Source organism: Triturus cristatus, chromosome 4_1 (genome assembly GCF_964204655.1).
Source record: "Triturus cristatus chromosome 4_1, aTriCri1.1, whole genome shotgun sequence".
Lineage (NCBI taxonomy): Eukaryota > Metazoa > Chordata > Amphibia > Caudata > Salamandridae > Triturus > Triturus cristatus.
Window position 1 is genome coordinate 798856739 of NC_140585.1, and position 21898 is coordinate 798878636.

The window sequence follows — 21898 nt, forward strand, 5'->3', positions numbered from 1 at the left end:
TTGCAGTTACTGTGGTTACTGCGGTAATTGTGGTTGAAGCTTCCAGCTCATGCCGCACTTCTTTGTTTGCTAGCCTTGACACTGCGAGGTTCGTTCCTTCCGGCGTAAGTCTAGATGGATTGCGAGTATATTCCTTGACCATGGCCAGGGGGCCCTCCTTTTCCTTCCCCTTTTTTGGAATGACTGGAGCTTTTTTTGTCTTTTTTCGCCCCTCCTCTCGTTCTTCCTGACCTCATGTCAAGTTAGTACCCACCCACCTGATGAGTTTGGGCCACTAGGAGGCACCCAGAAAGGGTCCGCTGTCCAGGGTCAGATGATGACAAAATGCTTAAAGCCAGCACTTGACTCAGCAAATGGACTTGACAAGCACCCTTCGTCTGCCAGCCTGCTCACTCCCTGTACCTCCCTTCCTCTTCGTCAAGTGGCAAAAACCAAAAACGGAAGCGGATCTGTGGCAGGGCAAGGTGCAAAAATGCCATGATGCCGTGAAATGACGAGTTGTCAGTAGTGGAAAACAGGTGAAGGGTGAGAGTTGGGGATAAGGATTAGACAGTTGACAGTTGACGATTAGCAGTTGCGTTTGAGGAACTTGATATTAAATCGGTGGATTAAAGTAAGTATTAAGTGTTGGTTTCCACCTACAGAACCTGTACTCTGACCGACAGCCGTGGGGCGGTGACAGGGTAATGAAGGAGAAGAAGTGGTGAGGTAATGACCAGGTGATGGCAGGGGACAGGGAGGGCGATGTGTTGGATGCCCAGTTAAAGACAGTCTGACCCCTAAAAAGGGTGGCGTCTGTCTGGCGTCTGTCTGGCGTCTGTGTGGCTGCTACGACGGCCAAGGTTCCCAGGAAAGAGTGACTGTGGGGGAATGTCGTAACGGCGTAGTGGCATGATAATTGCACAGGGCAGATGCGGCGCAGGGCAGGGGTTGTGAGAGGGTGAGAGCAGGGCACACTGGGGTGCCGCAAGCCGCACCCAACCATGTTGGTCCGCTTCTGCAGACACACCTGGGCTCTACACTCTGCGGACGCCACTAAGGGGGGCCGTGCTCTCACTCTCACTTTCACTTGCCTGCTTGCTCTCGTCACGTCGCGCTGCCTTCCCCGTCCAAGGGGTCCAAGGGGTCCTCAAAGGGGTCCTCCACGGGTGTACAGGTGTACGGGAGTACGCTGGGCCCCTCCACTCAGCCGAGCTGCTCCTCGCTCCTCGTTGGACTCATGGCGCGCGATCAGCTCATTACTTCCCTCGAATTTTGCACCGCTTGTCCAGTTCTCCTCTTATATTTTTCCCTCTCCTTTTCCCTGGCAACTTTCTTCCAGACATTAAATGCTTCATATTGAATGGGTCATGGTGGTCGCTTTAAGGTGTACAAATTTCCCTTCAAATGATCAAGAATTCTAGGGTTAAACGCCCCATATCTAGGAAAACTCAATGCACCTTCATTCTCAGTGATCCTACTCCACTGTCGAAGCCAAAGACATACGTTTAGACTATGTTCTCCATGTATGGAGGATTACCCTCAGGAGGTGCCTCTTCTCATAGCATACTGGAATAATAACATCCCCTCTTGGGCAATTTTTCAAATCCTTAAAACACTTCATTATAACAAATTAGTTTTGGCAATTCAAAGAAGACGAATGTTATGATTCTGTTCAATACACGGCAATTTACAGAAAACCAATCATATTTCTGCTATTATCTCTCACAGGACACACTACCAAATCTAAATACAATATTCCCTTTTAGAGGTCCAATCCCAGTGTGGCACTGTGATGTCACCAGCCAATCCTAGCGCAAAAGCACACCAACAGACCAATCACAGCGCGGAACACTATGACATACAATCTCACTCCTCACAGAAGTTCACCCTCCTTTACAATTCTCTTTGCAGTCACACAACTCCAACAGATAACTTCTTAAATAACTTCTTGTTTGCTCTACTAAAGGAAACAAAGTACTACAAGCATTCCAGAATTTTTCCACAATCGAAAGTGAGTTCTCGACAAGTGGGAATTCACCCAAATCAATGCAGCTTCACCCGTTTGCGCAATGAGGTTCCACTAAAATCAATCAATATTAGTAATCTTTATATTACTGATGTAGGTGATGCTAACTCACACACTACACCTAGAATCTTTCAAACAAGTAAAAAAATCCCAGGATCTTTCGGCCATGATGAGCCTGAAATCTTCAACCTCTTCTCTTCAACTGCTTATCGGTACTTCCACCACTCACTCACGTATCCCTAAAGAAAACATTTGCCCTATTAATACTCACACCTTCTAAACAGCAGCTGCCTTCGAATACCGCCTTGTCGGATCCTGAATTTCTGGACATTGGAATCAGGAATCAGGGCTTTTAAGCAAGGTTTGGAATATATTTTATAGCTCAATTCAAGGTGTAAACCTCTGCTACCAGATTTGTTACAGCCTAACATTTGGGAACAAGGGACAAGCGCTACCCCCCAGAACACTTGCAGCAAAGGCCTCAACTTTCTGTGACTCTCCATCTCCAGGCCAATGAAGCCTTGCTACCTTTTTAGAATGGAGCTGCAATCAAATGCACTTCCAACATAAATCACCAACTTTCAGTGCTTTAATGTTCAGTCAATGATGACAGGTTTGGAATCATTTTAAAGGCTTTGTTTCTAGTTAAGTGATTAATCCTTGTTTTTGTTAATTTTATTCAGTTTATTCAACTTACTGAAATATCAATCATAGCATTTGTAAAGCGCACTACTTACCCGTGAGGGTCTCAAGGGGCTGGGGGGGGGGGGGGGAATGCTGCTACTGCTCGAAAAGCCAGGTTTTGAGGAGTCTTCTGAAGGTCAGCAGGACTTGGGTCTGCTGTAGGTGGATGGGGAGGGTGTTCCAGGTCTTGGCGGCGAGGTGGGAGAACGATCTGCCGCAGGAGGTTGCTCTACGGATGCGGGGGACTGTGGCGAGGGCGAGGTCGGTGGAGCGAAGCTGGCGGGTGGGGGTGTAGAAGCTGAGTCGTCTGTTGAGGTACGCTGGTCAGGTGTTGTGGAGTGCCTTGTGTGCGTGGGTGAGGAGTTTGAAGGTTATCCTCTTGTTGACTGGGAGCCAGTGCATGTCTCTCAGGTGGGGTGTGGTGTGGCTGCGGCGAGGGATGTCAAGGATCAGGCGTGCAGAGGCATTCTGAATCCGTTGAGGCTGTTTCAGGAGTTTGTCCGAGGCTCCTGCGTAGAGGGTGTTTCCGTAGTCCAATCTGCTGCCGACGAGGGCATGGGTGACCGTTCTCCTTGTTTCTGTGGGGTCCACTTGTAGATCTTGCGGAGCATGCGGAGGGTGTTGAAGCAGGAAGAAGAGACGGCGTTGACCTGCTTTGTCATGGAGAGGAGAGGGTGGAGTTGAGGATGACCCCTAGGTTGCGTGCGTGGTTGGTGGGTGTTGGAGCTGTTCCCAGTGTGGACGGCCACCACTAGTCGTCCCAGGCCGAGGGGGTGGATCTGAGGATGAGGACTTCCATCTTGTCCGAGTTCCGCTTCAGTCGGCTGTTCTTCATCCACTCGGCGACGGCTTTCATTCCTTCATGGAGGTTGGTTTTGGCTGTGTGGGGGTCCTTGGTGAGGAAGAGGATCAGCTGGGTGTCATCGGCATAAGAGATGATGTTGAGGTCGTGCAGTCGGGTGACGTGGGCGAGCGGTGCCATGTAGATGTTGAACAGCGTTGGGCTGAGGGATGAGCCCTAGGGTACACCGCAGATGATCTCGGTGGCTTCGGAGCGGAAGGGGGGGAGGCGGACGCTCTGTGTTCTGCCGGAGAGGAAGGAGGTGGTCCAGTCTAGGGCCTTCTCTTGGATCCCGGCGTCGTGGAGGCGTGTGTGTAGTGTGCGATGGCAGACCATGCCGAAGGCGGCTGACAGGTCCAGGAGGATGAGGGCTGTGGTTTCGCCATCGTCTAGCAGGGCCCTGATGTCATCGGTGGTGGCGATGAGGGCAGTTTCAGTGCTGTGGTTGCTGCGATTGGGTTGGGTCCAGGATGCTGTTCTCATCAAGGTAGCGGGTCAGTTGTTCGTTGACGGTCTTCTCGATGACCTTCGCTGGGAACGGGAGCAGGGAGATGGGCCGGAAGTTCTTGAGGTCCGTGGGGTCCGCCTTGGGCTTCTTGAGTAAGGCGTTGATCTCGGCGTGCTTCCAGCTCTCCAGGAAGGTTGCTGACTCGAAGGAAATGTGGATGGCTTTCCAGAGATGGGGTGCGATGGCGGTGCTGACTTTGTTGAAGATGTGGTGTGGGCATGGGTCTGACGGAGATCTGGAGTGGATGGTGTTCATGATTTTGATGGTGTCGTCGTCATATATGTTGGTCCAGGAGAGCAGGCGGTCGGTGCGGATGATGGTCGTGGGGGCGGAGGTCTCAGTGGTTGTCGGGGCGGTCGTCGCGTGGAAGCTGTCGTGGATGTCTGTGATCTTGCGATGGAAGAAGATGGCAAGGGAGTCGCACAGGTCTTGCGAAGGTGGGATGTCGTTGGTGTTGGAGCTGGGGTTGGAGAGTTCCTTCACGATGTTAAAGAGCTCTTTGCTGTTGTGTGCGTTGTTGTCTAGGCGGTCTTTGAAGGAGGCCCTTTTGGCGGATCTGATGAGGTGATGCTGTCTGCGGGTGGCATTCTTGTGGGCTGCGTATCTGTCCGGTGTTTGTTCATGGTGCCAGTTCTTCTCTAGCTTTCGGCAGGTTTGCTTGGAGGCCTGGAGGTCTTCAGTGAACGAGCTGGCTTTCTTGCTGGTGTGGCTGTTGGAGGGTTTCTTGAATGGGGTGAGGGTGTTGGCGCAGTCGTCGATCCACTGTCTGAGGTTGCGGGCGGCGGTGTCGGGATCAGTGGGGTCAGCAGGTGGGCTACGGGCGAGGGTGGTGGTTTGCTGGTCTTCGGTGACTTTGCTCCAGCAGCGGCGGGGGATCTGTTGGGTGCGGTGGTGTGTGGTGGGTTTCCGGAAGGTGAAGTGGATGCAGCGATGGTCGGTCCAGTGGAGTTCGGTGGTGTGGTTAAAGGAGACGTGGGGGCTTGTGGAGAAGATGGGGTCAAGCGTGTGGCCGACGGAGTGGGTGGGTGTTGTGACGAGTTGTCTGAGTCCGAGGTTGGCGAGGTTGTCGATCAGGGTGGTGGAGTTGGTGTCGTTGTTGTTCTCGAGGTGGAAGTTCAGGTCCCTGAGAAGGATGCAGTCCGTGGAGGCGAGGGCGTGTGTACTGACAAAGTCGGCGATGGAGTCGCTGAACTGTGGTCGGGGTCCGAGGGGTCTGTAGATGAGGGTTCCTCTGAGGGAGGTGTTGGGGTCGGTGTGGATCTGGAAGTGGAGGTGTTCGGCGGTGCTGAGGGTGTCGTTGGTGTTGGTCGAGACTCTGAGAGTGTTCCTGTGGACGATGGCAATTCCTCCTCCTACTCTGTTGGTGCAGTCCCTGCGGGTGATCTTGTAGCCTTCCGGGATGGCTATGGTGATGTCAGGTGCCGAGGAGGGGTTCAGCCAGGTCTCTATCAGGAAGGCGACGTCTGGGGAGGTTGAGTCGAGTAGGTCCCAGAGTTCAATGGCGTGTTTGCTGGCGGAGCAGGTGTTGAGAAGAATGCATCTGAGGTAGTTGGGTTCTTTCCTGGTCGGTGGGTTGGTGGGCCGGATGCTGGTGAAGCTGCAGTTCCGGCAGGAGAGGGGTCCTTGGATGCGCTTCAGGGCGGACAGGCAGCAGGTGCGTGATCGTCCGGATTTGAGTGCGTGGAGGGTGCTGGAGGGTGCTGGAGTTGTAGTGGAGACGGGCGTCGTGGGGGGCGACCTACCTGAGGACAGGGTCAAGGGTCGCTCAAGAAACTGATTAGAGACAGCATAGACAGTGTAAGACCTGGGGTCTCCAGGCCCTATGGGGCGGTAACATGACACGAGCGGTCGGGCCACCAAAGGTCTGTGTGTAAAGCAACCATACAACACGCACCTCACATGCGACGAGGAACACACACAATAAGTGACGCCACACTGGAGGAATTATGTAAATACTCAAGTTTATCCCAGTAGATCACGTTAAATGCAGTTCATGAGGTAGCAGTACATTTCATATGCGGATAATACAATAGCTAGCGATGTACATATCAGTCAGGAGCTATAAAGGCTGTTTCTACCACATATGCAATTCATGAAATGACAGTACTGCCTGGGGCACAACTACCACTCACGTAGCTGCACACGCGCGTTGGGCGCGCTAACCTGTGACGACCTCAGAACGGGGCACTTAGCATGGAGAGCTACTCGTGATCTCTGGCACATAGCACTGTAATAGGGAATATAAATAACAGAGCGCTACTCGTAATCAATAGCGTTTAACACATCAATATGGCACAGGAATAACAGCGCGCTACTCGGACTTGATAGCACGTAACACTTCAACCTGGCACATGAATAACAGCGCGCTACTCGGACTTGATAGCACGTAACACTTTAAAGCAGGGCATGTAAAAACAAAGCGCCACTCGTAATCGATGACTCTCAGTACCTTGGAGCGGAGCGTATAACATAAAGCGCCACTCGTAATCAATGACTCTCAGTACTTTGGGACGGAGCATATAACATAAAGCGCCACTCGTAATCAATGACTCTCAGTACTTTGGGACGGAGCATATAACATAAAGCGCCGTTCGGAATCAATGACTCTCAGTACTTTGGGACGGAGCCTATAACATAAAGCGCCATTCGTAATCAATGACTCTCAGCACTTTGGAGCGGAGCATATAACAGAAAGCGCCACTCGTAATCAATGACTCTCGGTACTTTGGAGCGGAGCATGTAACATAAAGCGCCACTCGGAATCAATGACTCTCAGTACTTTGGAGCGGAGCTTCCAGCGGGGAGCTGCGGTGCAGTTCGTTGGGCACCGCGCTTCAGTACCGCTCGAGGGGGCACACGGAAAGGATCCCTCGGCGGGGTCTCTTCCGTTGTGAAGACAGGGGGGGGAATCCCACGGAGAGGAAACCCGGCTAAGGGTGTGGTGTGGCTCCCAACCCGCAGGGGGCGCACCGGGGGCGATCTCAGCCTCCGGGCTTACCTCGATCTCGGCGTCAGCAGGCGTCCGCTCCCACGATGATGGGGGAACTCGGCCCCTGCCTCGCACACCTCCTCACGCAGCTGCGACGGCAGTGGTGGGGCCCGGGGCTTCTCCGCAGGCCTCGTGACACGGCAGGGCACTTCTCCAGGCCTCCAGGCCACGGCGGTGAGCGCGCTGGCTTCGTCGTCACCGGGGGGGCTCAAATTAAGGATGGGGTTCTGTGCTCAGCGGAGCACGCTGCCGGGGGTCCCAGACCAGGGCAGGGAGCGCAGGGGTCACAGCGCTAATACCTGGTCGATCCCCGGTGGTTCTCCAGTCAGCTTTGCATCAGGGGTCAGGGGTCAGTCTGGACACGCAGTCTCAGCGCTTGGTGAATAGGTTTCAGAGTTCAATCTGGACACGCAGTCTCAGTGCTTGGTGAATAGGTTTCAGAGTTCAATCTGGACACGCAGTCTCAGTGCTTGGCTTGTAAGTTTCTGTTCGTAGATGTCAGATAAGGTCTTGTTGGCGCAGATGTATCTGGCGCCCTTAAGGGGTTCTGTTACAGGGGGTTAGGAATGGAGAGGGCGACTAGATCCTTCCTAGTCAGGCTGGCAGAGAGTCTCTGGGTCCTCCTACTGCTGGGCAAGATCAGTGGGTTTCACAGGGTCCCTCACTCACTTAAGAGGCAGCACCTAAATCCTGTCACTCTCAGAGGCATAAGTCCCTGGCTAGGCCCTACCGCCTACACTCCTGGTGGATTCTTCCAGCTCTGCTTCTTCAGTGCCCAGACCACCGCGAAGGCTTCTCTCTCAATGGTGCTCCATCGCCGTTCCCGGGGGAGGAGTCTTCTGGATATGAAGGCCACAGGTTGATCTTGGCACTCGGCATTGAGTTGTGAGAGCACCGCACCTATGCCGTGCTCTGAGGCATCTGCCTGTACAATAAATTCCTTGCTGAAATCTGGTGTTGCTAGTACTGGAGCGGTACACTTCGCCTGTTTCAGAGTGTCAAAGGCTTCTTGGCATGCAGCTGTCCATATGACCTTGCGAGGTTGCTTCTTTGAGGTCAATTCCGTCACGGGGGCTATGATGGTGCCATATCCCTTGACGAACCGGCGGTAATACCCAGTGAGGCCGAGGAAAGCTCGGACCTCTGTTTGGGCCTTGGGGGGCTCCCAAGCCAAGATGGTCTCTATTTTGGCCTGGAGGGGTTGCACCTTACCTCCGCCCACCAGGTGTCCCAGGTACACGACAGATCCCTGTCCAATCTGGCACTTGCTGGCTTTGATTGTTATGCCAGCGTGTTGCAGCGCCTGCAATACCTCCTGGAGGTGTTGCAGATGGTCCTCCCAGGTGCCACTGAAGACAGCTATGTCATCCAGGTAGGCCGCTGAGAAGGACTCCAGGCCAGATAGTACCTGATTCACTAACCGCTGGAATGTGGCCGGAGCATTTGTAAGCCCAAAGGGCATCACTCGAAACTGGTATTGGCCCTCGGGGGTGGAGAACGCTGTCTTCTCCCGTGCTCCATCGGCCATGGCAATCTGCCAATATCCGGATGTCAGGTCAATGGTGCTGAGGTACCGGGCTGCTCCCAGCCGGTCCACCAGCTCGTCTGCACGTGGGATGGGGTGAGCATCTGTCTTCTGAACAGAGTTCAACCCCCGGTAGTCCACACAGAACCGAAGCTCCGGTGTCGTACCCGGTGGGGCCGCTTTCAGCACCAACACCACTGGACTAGCCCACGGGCTGCTGGAAGGTTCTATCACCCCCAGCTCCAGCATCTTTGCCACCTCACGCTGGATGCTATCCTTCACTCGGTCAGAGAGCCGGTAAGACTTGTTCTTCACCGGGGGGCTGTCCCCTGTGTCCACATCATGGGTACACAGATGAGTGATTCCAGGCGTGAGGGAGAACAACGAGGCGAACTGTCCCAGGACATGGCGACAGTCCCTCTGTTGCTCTGGGGTCAAGGATGGGGAGAGGACTACACCTTCCACCGAACCATCCTTCTCTTGTACCGCTAGAAGGTCAGGAAGAGCCTCACTCTCTTCCTCTTAGCTCCCATCCATCACCATAAGGAGAGCAAGCTCTGATCGCTCATGGTGCGGCTTCAGGCGGTTGACGTGGAGCACCCTGAGGGGCTGACGGGGGGTTTTCATATCGACTACGTACGTGGTCTGGCCTCGCCGCTCCACAATGTCGAACGGGCCAGTCCACCGGTCCTGGAGGGCACAAAGCTCCCCAGGTTCCATAACCCACACCTTCTGTCCAACGTCTAACTCGACCGTCCGAGCGTTGCGGTCATACCACTCCTTCATCACGGTCTGGCTAGCCTCCAGGTTCTCTGTGGCTGCCTTCCACAGCTTGGCCATCTGGCTGCGGAACGCCAGCATGTAGCTGGCAATGTCACAGGGAAGCTTCTGTGAAGTCTTCTCCCACCCCTCTTTCACTAAACTGAGGGGACCCCTAACGGGATGGCCATAGAGCAATTCAAACGGGCTGAACCCGACTCCCTTCTGCGGTACCTCCCGATAGGAGAATAACAAGCAGGGGAGGAGGACGTCCCATTTACGCCTCAAGCCCTCTGGTATGCTTCGGATCATCCCCTTCAATGTCTTATTGAAGCACTCTACAAGTCTGTTAGTCTGGGGATGGTAAGGAGTGGAGAACCGATAGGTCACCCCACACTCCTTCCACATGGCCTGCATGTAGGCCGACATGAAATTGGTGCCCCTGTCCGACACCACGACCTTGGGGAATCCCACTCGGGTAAAAATCCCCAACAGTGCCCGCGCCGCCACCGGTGCAGTGATGGTCCTCAGAGGAATAGCCTCTGGGTACCTTGTCGCGTGGTCCACCAAAACCAAGATGAACCGGTGTCCCGCTGCGGTCGGAGGGTCCAATGGCCCAACAATATCGATACCGACCCTCTTAAAAGGGGTCCCGACCACGGGGAGCGGTTCCAACGGGACCTTCAACTTAGTCCCCGTCTTGCCACTAGCCTGACAAGACTTGCAGGTCTTGCAAAAGGTGTCTGATGCAATCCTCATCCTGGGCCAATAAAAATGGGAGACCAACCGTGCAAAGGTTTTGTCCTGACCCAGGTGTCCGGCTAAGGGTATCTCGTGCGCTAACTCCAGCAGAAAGGCCCGGTAACATTGGGGGACCACTATGGCCCTCGAAGATCCATGTACCGGCAACCTGGGCTCACTGTATAGGAGACCATCCTCCCAATACAAATGATAACCTCCCAGTTCCTGACTGGCCACTTGGGCTTCGGCCTGCCGCCGCATGCCTTCAAGAGTGGGGCACGCCCTTTGTGCCTGACAAAATTCTTCCCGGGTAGGCCCTCCTTCCACATGCCAGTCAGCAATGGTCGGCAAGTCCTCCACAGGAACGACATCTACCTCCGCGGACTCCGGGGGCACCTCTCCGGCCTCCCCATCCATCTCACGGGGCATGTCCTCTACCACCTTCTTCTTTCCATGTTTGGCTTTGGGTTGGGCCATGATTCCAGGCTCCAACCCAGGGTGAGTTCCATGCCGGGCAGCCATGGACCGCGTGCTGACGCAAGTCCACCCTGGTAATCCCAGAATTTCGGTGTGAGCGTGAAACTCGACATCTTTCCACTTGGTGTGCTCCAGGTCGTTCCCTAGCAAACACCCCACAGGCAAGGCAGGGCTCACAGCAACTCTCAGCAGGCCTCTGACTCCTCCCCACTCAAATGGAACACGAGCCACTGGATAGTGACTCATACTGCCGTCAGCCAATACGGCCGGATGGAACTCCTCGGGGACTACTTGGTCTGGGGACACCAGCCGCCGCACGACAGTGGTCATGCTGGCCCCTGTGTCCCCTAGAGCTTCCACCTCCTCCCCATTAATGCTCACCCTCTGCTGATATTTAGCAGTGTTCGGGGGCAGGGACACTACAGGGACCACCTCTCTATCCCCGAGTGAAACCAGCGTCAGGCCTGTCCACTCCCCTTCCCTATCTAAGGGCAGCTCCACCCCAAGCGCTATACTACTCACCCCGGGACTTTTCCCGCCCGTTGGGGCTGGTGGTCGCTTGCGACACTTGGGATCTCCCCTGTAGTGTCCAATCTCCCCACACTCGTAGCACCGCACAATCCTAGGCTGCTGACTCCTGTCAGGGTAAGTGGGTCTTGTGGAATTGGACGGGGGTGGGGTTCCTACTCCCTTCCCAAACTTATTTTGGGGACCTTTCGAGAACTCCACCTTTTTATCTCCCCCCTCTTTCTTCTGGGGGAAACCATGTCCGCCTTTCGAGCCATCTCCCCCGGGGCCCTTGTGAGACACCCGGGTGCTCACCCAAATATCTGCCTCCTCCGCAAGCTCACGGGTATCCATCAACTTGCGGTCCACCAGATGTTGGCGCAGCTCCGGAAAGCTCTTATCCAAGAGGTGCTCCCTTAAAAAAAGATCGTACAACCCTTGGTAGTCCTGCACCTCGCTGCCACGCACCCAACCATCTAGTGCCTTCCTCGCATAATCAAAAAAATCTACCCATGTCTGGGTGGACAGCTTATGGCTGCCACGAAACTTTTGCCTGTACCTCTCGGGGTTGAGACCAAACTTTTTTAACAAGGACTCTTTCATGGGGGCATACCTTACCTGATCCGCCTTGGCCAAATATAGCAGGGTGTCCCTAACATTGGGAGGTATATACCGGTATAAACCACCTCCCCAATTACTCTCGGGTACCCCATGGGCCGTCAAGGCTACCTCGTATGCCTCCAACCATTTCATGATGTCGTCCCCCACTGTGTAGTTGGCAATTACCTCTTTAGGTAGGTAGAATTTTGATTCTTGAGGTTCCTTAGGTATGCTGCCACCATTGTCCTTATTGGACGCGTTCAATTGGAGGGCGCGTAACTCCAGCTCTTTTAGCTGAAGCTCGTGCGCAAGCTTCTTTTCCTCCATTGCCCATCTCCTGTTTTCCCTTTCTTGTTCCAATCGGGCCAATTCCCTTTCTTTCTCTTGTTCTAACTTGTCCAGCTCCCACCTTAACTGCCTCTCTTCCCTCCTGTCCTCGTACTCCTCTGGAGACACGCTCCTCCTCGACCCTGTCCTACTACTGGCCCCAGAACGTCTCCCTGGGGGCACATTTTCGGATACATCTACATTTAGTATGTCGATCACTTCTTGGGTGCTCTCCTCCTGAGGTGCATCTGGCGCCTCCTGTCCCTCATCCCCTCTCCCGTCTGGGTGGGCTTCTACCCATGCCCTAATGGCGGTGCGGAGTTCCGGTCCTTTGGCCCTCCGTACCCCAGGCACCCCCATCCCCTGCCCGAACTCCCTTAGTTGCTTCACTGAGTACCCCTCGAGGTCAGCTATCCGGAATTCCATTCTGGCAGGTGGGGACCTAGACACTAAGGAGAAAAATTCCTAGGGTATAGGCAACAGTTATCAGCTAACCAGGCTCCTTGCACTCTCAACCTGGACAGTGGAAATAATAATGCAGCAATCAATGGTTTTCAAGCTCTGGAACAAATAGGCGTTCAATTGTGGCGCCCTCCGCCTCACGGAAGGGTGCTGTATGGTCACAGGTCCTAAGGATCCCACCGCTCGCCAACAATGTAAGACCTGGGGTCTCCAGGCCCTATGGGGCAGTAACGTGACACGAGCGGTCGGGCCACCAAAGGTCTGTGTGTAAAGCAACCATACAACACGCACCTCACATGCGACGAGGAACACACACAATAAGTGGCGCCACACTGGAGGAATTATGTAAATACTCAAGTTTATCCCAGTAGATCACGTTAAATGCAGTTCATGAGGTAGCAGTACATTTCATATGCGGATAATACAATAGCTAGCGATGTACATATCAGTCAGGAGCTATAAAGGCTGTTTCTACCACATATGCAATTCATGAAATGACAGTACTGCCTGGGGCACAACTACCACTCACGTAGCTGCACACGCGCGTTGGGCGCGCTAACCTGTGACGACCTCAGAACGGGGCACTTAGCATGGAGAGCTACTCGTGATCTCTGGCACATAGCACTGTAATAGGGAATATAAATAACAGAGCGCTACTCGTAATCAATACCGTTTAACACATCAATATGGCACAGGAATAACAGCGCGCTACTCGGACTTGATAGCACGTAACACTTCAACCTGGCACATGAATAACAGCGCGCTACTCGGACTTGATAGCATGTAACACTTTAAAGCAGGGCATGTAAAAACAAAGCGCCACTCGTAATCGATGACTCTCAGTACCTTGGAGCGGAGCGTATAACATAAAGCACCACTCGTAATCAATGACTCTCAGTACTTTGGGATGGAGCATATAACATAAAGCGCCACTCGTAATCAATGACTCTCAGTACTTTGGGACGGAGCATATAACATAAAGCGCCGTTCGGAATCAATGACTCTCAGTACTTTGGGACGGAGCATATAACATAAAGCGCCATTCGTAATCAATGACTCTCGGTACTTTGGAGCGGAGCATGTAACATAAAGCGCCACTCGGAATCAATGACTCTCAGTACTTTGGAGCGGAGCTTCCAGCGGGGAGCTGCGGTGCAGTTCGTTGGGCACCGCGCTTCAGTACCGCTCGAGGGGGCACACGGAAAGGATCCCTCGGCGGGGTCTCTTCCGTCGTGAAGACAGGGGGGGAACCCCACGGAGAGGAAACCCGGCTAAGGGTGCGGTGTGGCTCCCAACCCGCAGGGGGCGCACCTGGGGCGATCTCAGCCTCCGGGCTTACCTCGATCTCGGCGTCAGCAGGCGTCCGCTCCCACGATGATGGGGGAACTCGGCCCCGGCCTCGCACACCTCCTCACGCAGCTGCGACGGCAGCGGCGGGGCCCCGGGCTTCTCCGCGGGCCTCGTGACACGGCAGGGCACTTCTCCAGGCCTCCAGGCCACGGCGGTGAGCGCGCTGGCTTCGTCGTCACCAGGGGGGGCTCAAATTAAGGAAGGGGTTCTGTGCTCAGCGGAGCACGCTGCCGGGGGTCCCAGACCAGGGCAGGGAGCGCAGGGGTCACAGCGCTAATACCTGGTCGATCCCCGGTGGTTCTCCAGTCAGCTTTGCATCAGGGGTCAGGGGTCAGTCTGGACACGCAGTCTCAGCGCTTGGTGAATAGGTTTCAGAGTTCAATCTGGACACGCAGTCTCATTGCTTGGTGAATAGGTTTCAGAGTTCAATCTGGACACGCAGTCTCAGTGCTTGGCTTGTAAGTTTCTGTTCGTAGATGTCAGATAAGGTCTTGTTGGCGCAGATGTATCTGGCGCCCTTAAGGGGTTCTGTTACAGGGGGTTAGGAATGGAGAGGGCGACTAGATCCTTCCTAGTCAGGCTGGCAGAGAGTCTCTGGGTCCTCCTACTGCTGGGCAAGATCAGTGGGTTTCACAGGGTCCCTCACTCACTTAAGAGGCAGCACCTAAATCCTGTCACTCTCAGAGGCATAAGTCCCTGGCTAGGCCCTACCGCCTACACTCCTGGTGGATTCTTCCAGCTCTGCTTCACCCCAATGGCCAACTCACCACAAAAGTTTCCCTCCCTCTCTTAAGTAGCCCTAGGTCAGGTGACCTCTGGCCAAGGCGGCAAAAGAAAAACCACACCTCCCTTCTAGAAGGTTCCAGCACATTCCAGGAGCTTCCCCACTCTACCTATGGGACAAAAAGGCGGGCTGGAGTCGCAACATTGTTGTGGGGTTCCAGCCAGCTCCTGGCAGCTAGGGTGCTACTATGAAAGACCACTCTGCAGTAGCAGGGGCCTGTGGCAGCCATCTTGGGAGAAGGGAGCACCTGCACCTTAACACTGATTGGCAATGAAAAGGCGCCCGGAGACCTAGTCCAACATAAAAAGGAGGGTGGAAAAAATGAGGCACGATACAAAAATAGAAGGGGAGACCACCCTAGGGCTGACAGGTCCAACAGACAGTGTGTTCCATAAGGAAATAATCCCTGTCTTACTCTAAGAGGACCTAACCTAATATGAACCCATAAAGAGTCCCTTGCGAAAAGAGGAAGATTTTGGAGCATAAAATTAATTAAAAGAAACAAACTTTCCATAAAAAGTAATCCAGGAAACTCAGTCGAGCTCCCCAACAGTTGCAGTTCCAACTGTGAATAAATCAAAGGAAAATAGTCACAGCAGTAGCTATGATCAGCCTATAGAGAAAGTCTCCCCGCTTAAAAGGGTCAGGGCAAGGGAAATCACTGTTAGCAGTATCTCATAGAAATTCAGGCAAGAATAAGGGGAAAGTAGTGCATAAAGCATCGAGGACAGGAAGAAAATAAGACATCAATGCACTAATAATAATTTGCCTCTCAAACTAGGAACACGTATGTATGAAAACGTAAACTCTGTTGCAAAATCTAGCTGGTTAGGTCATCTTCATACAATGGGAAAAGATCTTCTGATGGTCTGTCATTTCTCCTCCCGATTCCCACGGTAAACATTCATGCAGGTGAACATTTACCTGAAAGGTTCTAAATGTATATGAGGGAAGGTTTTCATGAGAACCCTCGCAGGCCTACTCTATTAGCTATTTTGAGAGTCCAATTGTGTGGACAAAGGGCTAGTCTAAAGCAATGAAACATTTCTGTCGGTAAAGTCCAGGTTAGATCTGGCAAAAGCAATCTCTGAACTAAGCTTAACATTTTATTTCAAAGGCAAACAAAGGTCTAAAGAAAATATAAGGCCTAGCAATGAAAGCACATTCAGAATGGGATCTTACTGTATTTAATAAACTGCACATTTGCTCGACACGTTAAAGAAAGCACCTTTTCCTATGTTTAAAGCTACATGTTTTGCACACCTAGAGAAGCACATTTCTTGCGTTTTATTTTTTTGTACAACCTTTGTAGGGGTGAGCAGAGCTTGCGGAGTTGCACTATGCAGATTTCAGCGGAGTTGCATAAAAACTCAGTGAAATTCCGCTGAGTTCTGCTCTGCCCTTACAAGATGCACTGTACTGCCTGACTGTGCTGTGATACGGCTATTGGTTAATTTTATATAATGCGAACAACTACTAAACAGTAACTGAGGTCCTTTTTTTTTTATACCGGGCTAATTCTTGAATACAAATACGGCTTCAGACTCACCTTTAATTCTGTGTAGGAGCATGCTAGGAGTTGTGCACCAATCATCCTGCCAGATTAAATCGAATGCGGCAACTGGAGAGTGTTTCAAGAAAAAGGCAGGTCCAGACACACAGCACTGGTGACCGGGTGATGCCGGCCCACTTCCTGGTCTTGGACCGACTGTGTACGTGACGTGAACTGTGTGTGGTGGAGAAGGAGTGGAGAGGGACCTGGGAGACAGAATGGACTGTCCGCCCTTCTTCTGAAGTAGAAATGGGAAAAACCCTTCACCTGTTGGAATCCGTCACAGGGATGGGTACCACTGTAGAAGAGTGAGGCAGCAATGACAATTCCTCTTCTCTTTAGTACGTACCTCCCCCGTACAATACAAGCACTGCTCCAGCAATGTCATGTGACCAAGTGACGTTACTTTGATGAGCACAGCCTCACCCTGGTGTTTAGCTGGTCTATTCACATGAACAAGCTGTTTTTAGAACCCAGTGATTGGCATTGAGAATGATTATCTCAGTGACATTGGGAGTAAATGTGGGAGCGTCCGTAGTATTGCTGCAGTGACAGAGTGAACGTGTGAAAGTGGCAGCCAGTGGATTCAGGGCTAGTATGTCATTCAATAACAGGATTAACTCTGGGATTGTGGCAGTGATGACATCACAGGTTTTCTGATCCATGGTGACAGTCTGTTAGGTCATCCAGTGTTTGCAAGGCTGGCCTGTGACGCAAAACGGCGACTCAGTTGAGTGTTTGAAACGGTACAGGACTGGTTAAAAAGGTGAGTGGTGATCACATGGTTAAGTCTGTGTGAAATGCTTCAAATGTGGGCAGTAATTATTAAGAGACAGCGGTCCCTTACAAGGTGAGTCAATATAGATAGCCACAAAATTACAATCAAGATTGGGTCTGTTTGTGTCTAGATAGACAGGTTACATATTAATAAACATATAATTAAGGCAAAAACAATCCAAAACAAATAAGTGAGCAGGACGTGAAGGGTTATTAGGTAATCAGCCGATTTCCTTACCACATGCAAGTGACTTATATGGTGAAGATGAAAATAAGCTAAAGTCAGAATTACAAAAACATCTTGTACTTCACAATTTACACAATTTACAGTTTAGAGTTTAAGATGCAAGTGTCGATGATGTTTCGATCCCCAACTTGGTTATGGGATCATCATCAGGACTGAGCAGTAAAGAAAATGCCTTGGAAGTTGCCGGGATAAGTCAGGGGGGGATCAGGAGGAAAGGGGGTGGGAAAGGTGGGCAGTGTAATAACATTGCAGCAAACAATAATGCCTGCAGTCATGTTAAAATGGCCCCAGCCTGCTAATCAGTAGCTCTTTCAAAATCCATGTTCCATCAGCAATTAAATTCTGGACTTATCCTTCACTGTCTTTCTTTACCCGTCGGAAGGAGGCATGGTAACCAAGCCCCAGGAGGTTCACGAGAGCCGCGCCCAATGACTCAAATAAATCATAATGTACAATATGGCAGTTGATGACTTGCCTGTCAGAGGGAAATCTAATGCTGATTAGGGGTGGAGCAACCACCAGTGCTGGTAAACTCCACTATGCGGGCGGTGGAGTTTTTTTCCCCGAACTCCGCGTTCCAAGCGGAGCGCAGAGTAAAAAAAGTTTGCAAGCTCCGACAGTGTAGCGGAATCCCCGCCCACCCTTGCTTTCGAGGGTAAGGTTAAAACACATTTTGCTAATGTCAAGGCACATTTCGCAATATAAATTAAGGTCTCTTTAGTTTAAAATTTTAAACATTCTCACTTCCAATTAAAGAGGTTTTATGCATAGTAATCAGAGCTTGACTGCTAGCTGTACCAGTACGAGCTGGATGGTCAGAATGATTTTTTAAGTCCAGAGCTTGGATGCCTGCTTCTGGCTACTTTGGTATGTTTGCATTTGCGAAGGCCATCGGAAAGGACAAAGAGAGTGAACCGAACTTCCAAAATTATGATTTTAGATAACACTAATCACGCCAAAGGCCGATAGAACAATTTGCAGTCAAACAAAACCAGCTAACAACAATAAATGCTAAAGGTAATGAAAAGCACAATACAGTCAGCCATAACTTAACAAAGATGAAAAACTTATGACTTAATTCTTGGGTCAATAGCGCTCCAATCGAAAATTTTCCAGCTCTTTACTGGGCGCTTAAAGAGGGTAAGCAAGTCTAGTAGAAAGAAAATAAATACCACACCCTAGGATCAGCCAGTGAATAGGCAATGATCGCAGTGTGTGATGTTCCGAGGCCAAGCAAGGGACTTGCTGGATATGGGGCCCAGGTCTGAGCATACTCCACGCTCTTAGGTTGTTGCACTGAAGTATACAAAAAATAACGGATGGAATGCTAAGAGGGGGCCTTGCTTGGCTTTTGGAATTGCCTGTTCCCATGAGGAGCAGGATCTCTACTGATTTTCATAAGGTGGCCTTTGTCTGGAGTGGCATAGTGTGTGAACAAGTATGGACTGGGACACGACATGATCGCTCACCAGTGGCTGAGGTTGAATCAAGCACTCCATCCATCACCTTGTTGATGTGTCAATTGTATAATAAGGGTATAAGGAGTGAATTATGCACGGGTACAATAAAGATGCGCCTCCAATAGAAGCCAGTGCATTTGTTTTACACTGGGTGTGATGTAACATTTCTTTGTGCCCAAGATAAGTCTGGCAGCCTGGGGCAATACAGCTCTGGGAGAGAGGAGGTCACATTTGGGTATTCCTATCAAGAGTGCATTATCACCATCATCTTGGGCCATTTTCAGGGATTGTACCACAGTCCTACATTGGGCCTTAAGACCACGGACAAGAGGCAATGACGGTGTGACAAAAGGGCTGAAGAACTACCAGAAAAGCAGGACTGAGGATCCTTTGTAATAATGCTGAGACACAGTTGGTAAGCACTGACGATGACAGATAACTCCTGTTTATAACCGGAAGCGGGCCTTGCAGTACTGTTGATAATGCTGGGGCCTGCGTAGTGACCGCCACTGTTCTCCTGTACATGTACATTAGTCAAGACAATGGCGGCTCCTATCCTTAGCCAATATGGAAGCTGAGCCGAGTAGTCCTCTATTCTCTGATGGCAACTGGTCATATGAGTGCAGCAAACTCACCATCACTGCAGGTTTTCTGCTGGCTCCAGTTGTTCAGAGGTGAGTGGCTATCACAAACGTGTCACCACTGTGGCAGGCTCACTGCTGGCTCCGCATTCACGCACCGCTTGGTGGATGCCGAGCCTGGGTGGTGAATGCTTTCACATCGATAATATGAAACCCCGCCGACTAGAGGCCTTCATCAATTGGTTGTCAAAATGCACAAAAGGGTATTATTTCCAATGCTTTAAATGGGAAAAATGAAGTGTAGACATTCACTAAATTGAGTAGGAGGAGGCTAGGGGCGTGACCTGGAGCGTGGCTACGAAGTAGGCATTTATTCTTACCAGAATTTTCATGCTGTACCAAAAACTGGTGATCTTTAAGCTAAATAATGCAGTTTACAATTTAATTGTCTCATAAATTTGCAAAGAATCCACATGCTGTCAAAGGGCACCATATAGATAATTTAGAGCACCACAGAATGCTAAAGATGTAGCACTGTGATGCAATCTGTTTAACCAGGAGATCCACATTCTAATCCCGATGGTCTCAAAGAAACCATTGTGCGTGTTGTTAGCCAAATCATATTATCTCCCAGGATGCCAGCTCCCTCTTCTGCCTCAACTGATGTTGGTAGGTAGTTGATTGACAGACTGATTCGCACGGTCTATGGCACGTCGGCCTCTCACTACATCCACCTGCTGTGTGCCAGTGTCACTACTTTACGAGCAGTACAGAGTGTTTGTTGTGTTTTTTGTATTTGCTAACGCTGCAAGATTGATATTGTTTGCTTTGAGACTAAGATGTATTGTTACACCCCATTCTGGTTCCCTACTGAGAGAAGCAGAGGTACAGTGGTGTAACAATAGCCCAACAGCCCTCGCGGGTGGGGTCCCCTGAGCTCCATGGGGCCCCCTCCGGGACTGTGCACTGGCTGCATGCCCCTGGCCTTAGATCTTCAGACTGGAACCAGAGCGTGGGGGGCCCGCTCCATGTACTCTGCAGGGGGGGCCCCTTACGTTTCGTTATGCTACTGTAGAGGTAGCCCAGGGTCCTCACACAGTACATGCCCTGGCTCCCATTAATATCTTCGAAAACCTAGATCACTTTGTTTTTTAAATAAATCATATTAATTTGTTCTAGTAAACAGAGTAAACCCACATTCATTATCCTCATGACAACTGGGGTGAAACGACACACTGAGGAGTAGCAGGGGAGCTGCAAGGCTGCACAACATGTTTATATGATAGTAACGGTGCATTAACTCATTGCACCATTTTGAAAATTAGCTTTGATAGCTGAACACCCATAGTTTGACAAAAGTTGTAATGCATGCCCCACAACCATATCTGAAACCTTAACTGTGGTGCTCTCCATCATTAGGCTTTAGAGGAAGGTCAGCACATTTAGCCTTTCATCCTTCTAAGGCTGAAAAATGTTCATCGATTTGCTTAATGGTAAAACCTCTTATTAACATGCTGAGAAGTAGCAATCTTTCTATGCAAAATGCTAAACAGAAAAAATACCAATGCTCTGAAAAATAATGTGCACAAGTATCCAGCTCAGAACTGCTCTCAATCCACTGTGATTAGAGCGGACGAGATGGCCAATTTGTATTGGTACCTAAAAGGACTCTTTCTCTACTTTAGAAAATCATAATCCTCAGTTACAGCAAAACCACATCAAATAGACTAACTGACAAAACAGCAATCTCTTGCTCATTTTTCATAGCACTTCTTGCCAAGACCCGCAGCTTCACAGCGCTGTTAACGGGCATTACAGATTTCTGTAAATGATCTCAATGGCGTTGATTTTAACAAATTCTGGCAAATGAGACTTACCCTCTCAGAACTCTAATGAAATGGCTAAATGCAAATTTCTGCAGCAGGTGCATGAACCCTCTAAGCTTTCTTGCCAGCAATGACGGCTATTGCAACTACAGAATAATAATTTGGATTCACTGTGTATAATGAGACATTGCAGGTAAAAGCCCCTGTTGAAAGGCACAGTTTGAATGACTGAGCAGGTTCTAAAGGAAAACTGCATGGTTGATTACGGGTGCCTGTCTTGTCCATTCTAAAAAACATAGGCCAGTGGAAAGCATCTATTATTCAGCGCCAAGATACCTCCGGGTGAACGTGCGCTTTACAAATACACATGTTATGTTATGTTATATTATCCGACAGCTCGTTGGATGCTTTCCGTCCGACATCATAGGTTTCGCTCCGACAGGCGTATTATGATACTGGGGTTCTGAGGGAAACCTGAGGAGGATTTCCGCTCTGCTTCAAACGGGCTTCCGGAGTCCGTAGGGTCAGCAGGCGGAATTGTAATCCCAAAAATGGCAGCAGAGCCAGCCTCAGCTCCACCATTGGGATTACAATGTTGCTTTAGGCCTTCCCTTTCATGGTGGTCCAACGCCATGTAAAGGCAGGCAGAAAGTAACTTTGGGGGCCCCTAGCATGGCTAGCTTCCCCCCGGCCCTCTGCTGTGGGGGCTGGAGGCAGCTGTGGTGCCCCCTAAAACATCTCTGCACCATGTGGCAGGTACCACACAGTGAGGGGATGTTTGAAAACATAAATTTTTCTATTGCAGCTTGTGCTGCAGCCCTTTTCCAGCCGCCACACAAGTTGCAATAGAAAAACAAGCATTGGCATAGCCAATAGGTCTCGCCTTTGGGACC